This window comes from Nematostella vectensis, chromosome 2, assembly GCF_932526225.1.
Source record: "Nematostella vectensis chromosome 2, jaNemVect1.1, whole genome shotgun sequence".
NCBI lineage: Eukaryota > Metazoa > Cnidaria > Anthozoa > Actiniaria > Edwardsiidae > Nematostella > Nematostella vectensis.
The window spans coordinates 3,757,813-3,764,133 of NC_064035.1; positions in this window are offsets into that span (position 1 = coordinate 3,757,813).

Below are 6,321 nucleotides of genomic sequence, written 5' to 3' on the forward strand. Positions count from 1 at the left end.
TTCTGTGAATGGTGTGTTAATCAGTGGAATATGTGGTCCCTAGGTACATCTGCGAATGGTGTGTTAATCAGTGGAGTATGTGGGGTCCCTAGGTACATCTTCTGTGAATGGTGTGTTAATCAGTGGATCATTTGGTACATAGGTACATCTTCTGTGAATGGTGTGTTAATCAGTGAAATATGTGGTCCCTAGGTACATTAGGAGAGGGGAAAACTATGAATAAAACCATTTTAGCAGTTTGCTGTGGTTCTATCTACTCTCGAATGAAAAAGGACATCATCTGTGTTCATCGCGGCTAACAAGTCGTAAATGTTTTCATATCTTTTCAATTGCATCGCTCACAGCTCGTGTGGTGCAGGCGTCAGTTAGTCCCTAGGTACATCTTGTGAATTGTGTGTTAATGAGTGGATCATGTGGTCCCTAGGTACATCTTCTGTGAATGGTGTGTTAATCAGTGGATTAAGAGGCCCCTAGGTACAGTTTGTGTGGTTCAGTCCATAGTGTATATATTCTGTAAAAGGTATGTTCATCAGGGGCTCGTGGTCATGAGCTGCAGCTTGTGTGATGCAGTGTTTTAGTGAATAATTCCAGCTTTTCCTCAGGATATAATTGTGCCAAGATTTTGTCTCAGCCTCAATTCTCCCTACGACTGTCTGATCTATTGCTATTTTCCCCTTGGTGAGACAATGCACTTTCCTCGCGCGTGCCCTGACCTGCATCTTTCCCGTCCTCCATGTGCACAGACCATTCGCGAAAGACACTAGAACTCGCCTAAATCTCTTACCAAACGCAAAATACATCATAGGATTGTAAATCACTGACGCCTTGGCCATCAAAGATGGAACGATGTGAATCATGGGACGGCACGTTACCATGGAGATGGCTGACAAGATAGTGTAACCGACGGCAAGGGCTTGCACGCAGGACACGAACTAATATTGCTCAATGTAATTGAAAACACATTTATTATAGCAAAAGCCAAATTAAAATGAACGAATTTACAATTTTACAAACATGTAGCCAAATGGATAATTGTTGTAGGATGGTCTAAAATATAGTACAGGATAGTACTAGGAACTGTATCTTAACGGTAATATAAACGGGTACTACAAACGGTAGTTCAAACGGGAACGAAAATAAGGCATTACAATCTGTGAAACAAACTGTAAACTACAAAATACAGTAAAATAAAGTCCATGATTTGATGATTATTAATGTTCATATACTAACTAGTAGTGACCCTGTCACATTCGCCCCCTCTTTTGCTTGCCTCGCCCTCGGGCAAGCCAGGCAATGTCCATATTACAGGTGTAGCGGTCACAGGTCATCAAACAGCAGGAATGGGTAGATTGAAGCGGTTGCTGTGCTTACCAGCGGTAGACCTTGTAGAGCGACGTGGGGGTGGTGGTGCTGTTGCTTCCTCCTCAGAACTGGAATCACTGGACTCGTGAGACTCGTAATTTGGAATCTCACGAGGCAGCTCTATAGTGAGCTCAGGAGATCCATCCTCTTCCTCGTCAGATGACTCGCCTTCTTCGGCCATGGCTCTTTGCTGGCGTTGTTGGTGTTGCGTCTCGAGGATTGTCTTGGGGCAGACCTGCAGCTCTCCTCTGTTTACTGTCTTTTCTTCCCCGCTCCCATCTGCTGGCTGGATGATGTAGGTGTTGTCCTTTCGGTCCAGTACTTTGAACACGGTTTTCTCCCACTTGTCCTGGATCTTGTTTCTTCCTCTGACCCCTCTGTTTCTTTTGAAGACGCGCTCACCCAATGGTATGGGTTCCGCGTAGGATCTCCCTCGTTGATGTCGACTGCTTCTTATCCTGGCAGCTTCTCTAAGGCGTTCACCAGCAGCAGTATGTGCATCACGGAGCCGCTTTTGGTGCTCTGTGATCCACAGCTGGTTATCCTTGTGGGCTGCGCTGTCGGGAAGCAGGATGTCAACGGGGAGCCTTGCATCTCGTCCGAACATGAGGTAGAAGGGGGAGTAGCCCGTTGTACCGTGCGGTGTCGCATTGTAGCCATAGCAGAGCTCTTTGAGGTGCTCTGGCCACCTGCGCTTCTTGTCTGTGGGGAGTGTACGCAGCAGGTCATGGAGAGTCCTGTTAAATCTCTCGCATTGACCGTTCCCTTGGGGGTGGTATGGGGTGGTCCTTGACTTCTTCACCCCATACAGCTGGCACAGCTCCTGTACGACCTCCGCCTCAAAGCTCCGTCCCTGATCTGAATGGATGCGGTGGGGGACACCATATACCAGGAACCACTCCTTTACCAGTGCCTTCACACCAGTTGACGCCTTTTGATCCCGTGTTGGTATGGCTAATGTGAATTTGGTAAATACGTCAGTCACCACCAGCACGTTCTCACGGCCATCAGACGAAGGTTCCAGCACTGTGAAGTCCATTGCCAGTACCTCAAGAGGCCGTGTAACGATGATACTTCCAAGGGGGGTTTTTACCGGTACATGGGGTCCCCTTGCGATGACACAGCGCTCACATTCGGATATCCACCGCTTGACGTCCATTCCCAGTCCAGGCCACCAGCACCTCTTCCGTAGCAGTAGTTCGGTCCTCTCTGTTCCTTGGTGGCCACACTGGTTGTACACACCCTTCAGGACTTGACTCCTCAAGGACTTTGGTACTATGAGCAGATCCAACTCGTCTCCCTGGGAGTCTCCAGTACGGCGGTAGAGGACACCATCTTTCTCTGACATTCTGCTCCATTGCTGCATCAGGCGCTGGACATGCTTTGTTTCCTTGGACATCTCTTGCTTGTTTGGCTTCCGTCCACAGGCTCTGAAGTGTAGCAGCCTTGAGAACTGGGTCGTCCCTCTGTCTCTGTGCCACCTCCTCCTGGGTCACGCTGGGTAGGGTTGTAGCCTGTGCTTCCCCTAGTAGGTGGGGCTGCAGCTCCGTCATGACTGCTGCCGCCGTGACCAGTTGTTCCCTCACTTCCTCGGGTAGATGGGTGGTACTTGGTCCGTAGGTGACCTCGGCGCTGATTGCTGCCACTGTCTCTTCATACCTGTGAATGCGACTCAAAGCATCTGCATTTACATTATGCCGTCCCGGTTTGTACTTAATACTGAAATCGAAGTTTGCTAACTCGCCGCCCACCTCTGCTCAATAGCTCTCAGCTTACACTTGGTCTAAATGTAGGTTAGCGGGTTGTTGTCTGTATAGACAACAAACTTTGATCCCAGTAAGTACTCTCTGAATTTCTCACTAATAGCCCACTTGAGGGCTAACAGTTCCAATTTGCGCGAGGAGTAATTTTCCATGTTTCTCTCTGCTCCCCTCAGTCCCCGACTTGCATAAGCGATAACACGTGTCCCACCGTCTGGCTGTTTCTGAGATAGCACTGCGCCCAGGCCCCCGTTGGATGCATCAGTCTCCACGATGAATGGCTGGTTGTAGTCAGGATACGCCAGTACTGGAGCCGTAGTCAGCAGGGTCCTCAGTTGGTCAAACGCTGCCTGACACTCGGGGGTCCACAGCTCTCCGATGACCTTCCGGGTTGACTTCTGGCCGCGTCCACTTCCCAGCTGGGTGACGACACGGTGCAGTGGGCCAGCAACCTGTGCGAACTTAGGGACAAACCTACGATAATATGATGCAAACCCGAGAAATGACCTCAAGTCACGCACAGTGCTGGGCACCGGCCATGCACTTACAGCCTTGGTCTTCTCTGGGTCAGTGGCGACACCATCTGCTGATACTATGTGGCCCAAGTAGGGTACCTGACCTCTGAAAAACTGACATTTGGATGGTTCGATCTTCAATCCATGTTCGCGGGGCTTCCGGAACACTACCTCGAGTCGCCGCAGGTGCTCATCAATGGATTCTGCAAATACAATGATATCATCGAGGTACACCATCATTGACTGGAGAAGCTCCTTCCTGAACACGCCCTGCATCAGTCTTTGGAACGTTGCGGGCGCGTTCTGGAGGCCGAAAGGCATCCGGTTGTACTCGAAGAGTCCCATGGTCGTGGTGAAGGCGGTCTTGTGTCTGTCACGGGGGTCCACCTCCACTTGATTGTACGCGGAGGCAAGGTCAATCGTTGAGAAAAACCTTGCCCCACGAAGCGCATCCAGGGATTCCTCGATTCTCGGTAGGGGGTACGCGTCGCGCTTCGTCTTGCTGTTGAGCCTCCTGTAGTCTACGCACAGGCGGATGGCGCCAGACTTCTTCCTTACGAGCACGATGGGGGACGCATAATCGCTTTTACTCGGCTTGATCACTTGACGCCTCAGGAGGTCCTGCAGGTGCTGTTTCACTTCTTTGGTTTGGGGGTATCCGCCGGTGCCGCTCAATCACGGGTACATCGTCCTCGGTGTGGATACTGTGGTAGGTGTTGGAAGTACACCCCATGTCATCACTGTCTTTGGCGAACACATCTCGGTAATTTCTGAAGATTTGGAGAGCCGTCTCCCGCTGCTGCTCTGTTCCAGGAAAGCATTCAACAGTGATCCCGGTTGGGAGCTCTTGCGACCCCTGCCAACGCGCCATGTCATCGGCTTCCCGTTTGGGTGGCTTCCGAGGATCTGCACTGAGGCCACAAGAGACCGTCACTGAGTTACTTTCCTGAAAGAACAACAAAGGCTCCCCCTGTTGCAACACATCACATTCCCGCACAATTCCAAGACGTGTTCTGGGTTTGAGCCAGATATCTTTTGCGGTCTGGTTAGCTACCTTGACCACAAAGCACGCCCTGGACGTATTTACAAGAGTGCTCGCCACAGACAAGTTTCCACAAATTGGAACCGATAAAGGCTCCACAACAGCACTACAGCCCCACTGAGGGCCAGTCACTAGTACATCAGCTTCACTAAAGGGGGGGACCCACACGTTACAGGACCCCGCCACTTTAGCAAAACCAGTCCTTTTCTTATCTTCTGTCATTAATTTCTTAAACTCTGGTACCTGAGACAGTAGGTTTGCCCCGAAAATCCCAGGTACCTGTCTCTTCATTCCACTAGTGGCTGGGGTATCCCTTTTTATAAAGATGCCACAGTTGGGAATAGATACCCCGCCCATCTCTACCGTGGTGCATACATAGCCTACGTAGGGAATGTCCAGTCCATTTGCTCCCTTCAGCTCCACCGTGCGGTTCTCCTGGACATCCCCTAGCGCAGACTGTAGCTGGTCCCGGAAAAAGGTCTCGGTGACGAGGGTGACCATGGAGCCAGTGTCCACTAGACCACGCACTGTACCCCACCAATCCTTGCCACTGCTGTGGGAGTTGTCCCGATGCTGCTGCCTCTGCAGTCCCTCAGTTAGCACCTTCTGACTGGCCAACAGTTCCTGGATGAGCTTGGACTGGGGCGCGGTGACCTGCTGACACTCAGACTCCGACTCCACCTCGCGGCTGTAAGCTGTGCGTGGTGGGGGTCTGTCCTCCTCGGCTGAGCGTAATGCCTCCTCCCTCACCGCCTGGAACCGACGATCTGGGGATTCCCGGATCATTCTCTTTAGATCCCGCCGGAGTTGCTGGTCCCGTAGATTTTCCACGAACGTGTCCCTCAGGGTCCGGTCCCTGTCTGGGTTGGCGATGGTCCCGGGATGGCACTTCTGGATCTTGTCCATCAGGGAGTGGGAGAAGTCTTGGATGGACTCCCTCTCTCTCTGTCGCCGGCCATAGAACCGCTGGAGGAGCTGTGTTGCAGTGAGTTTCTCTCCAAAGGTCTCCCTAAGGACGGCGAAGAGCTGCTCTGGCGTCTCCCACTCGTCCCTTGACCTGAGGCGCACCTCGTCTCTGGCCGCTCCGTCCAGGCTGCCGAACAAGAAGTCTGCTGCGTCCCGACCTTCCAACTTCATGGCGTCAACCGCCCTCTGTGCATCCTCTGCCCAGTCCTCCAACACCTTGTCATCCTTCGTTCCGTCATATTTTCGGACTTTCCTCTCACGGGGGAAGTCGACCTTCAGGACATGGACAGGACCTCCCAGGGTTGAGGCGGATGAGGAAGTGGACGCTGATGAGTCCGGGGTTGGGGCATTCTGTGCGGTCAGCTCATGAATGCGAGCCTGCAGCGCAGCGACGGTCGCAGCCAATTTTTCCACATTAGCTATTATAATCGTTCCCGTTTAGATTAAAAGATTTAAAAAAATTGTACTGTAAATGCTATTTCAATCTGAGCAATCCCACTTCTGACACCAAAATGTAACCGACGGCAAGGGCTTGCACGCAGGACACGAACTAATATTGCTCAATGTAATTGAAAACACATTTATTATAGCAAAAGCCAAATTAAAATGAACGAATTTACAATTTTACAAACATGTAGCCAAATGAATAATTGTTGTAGGATGGTCTAAAATATAG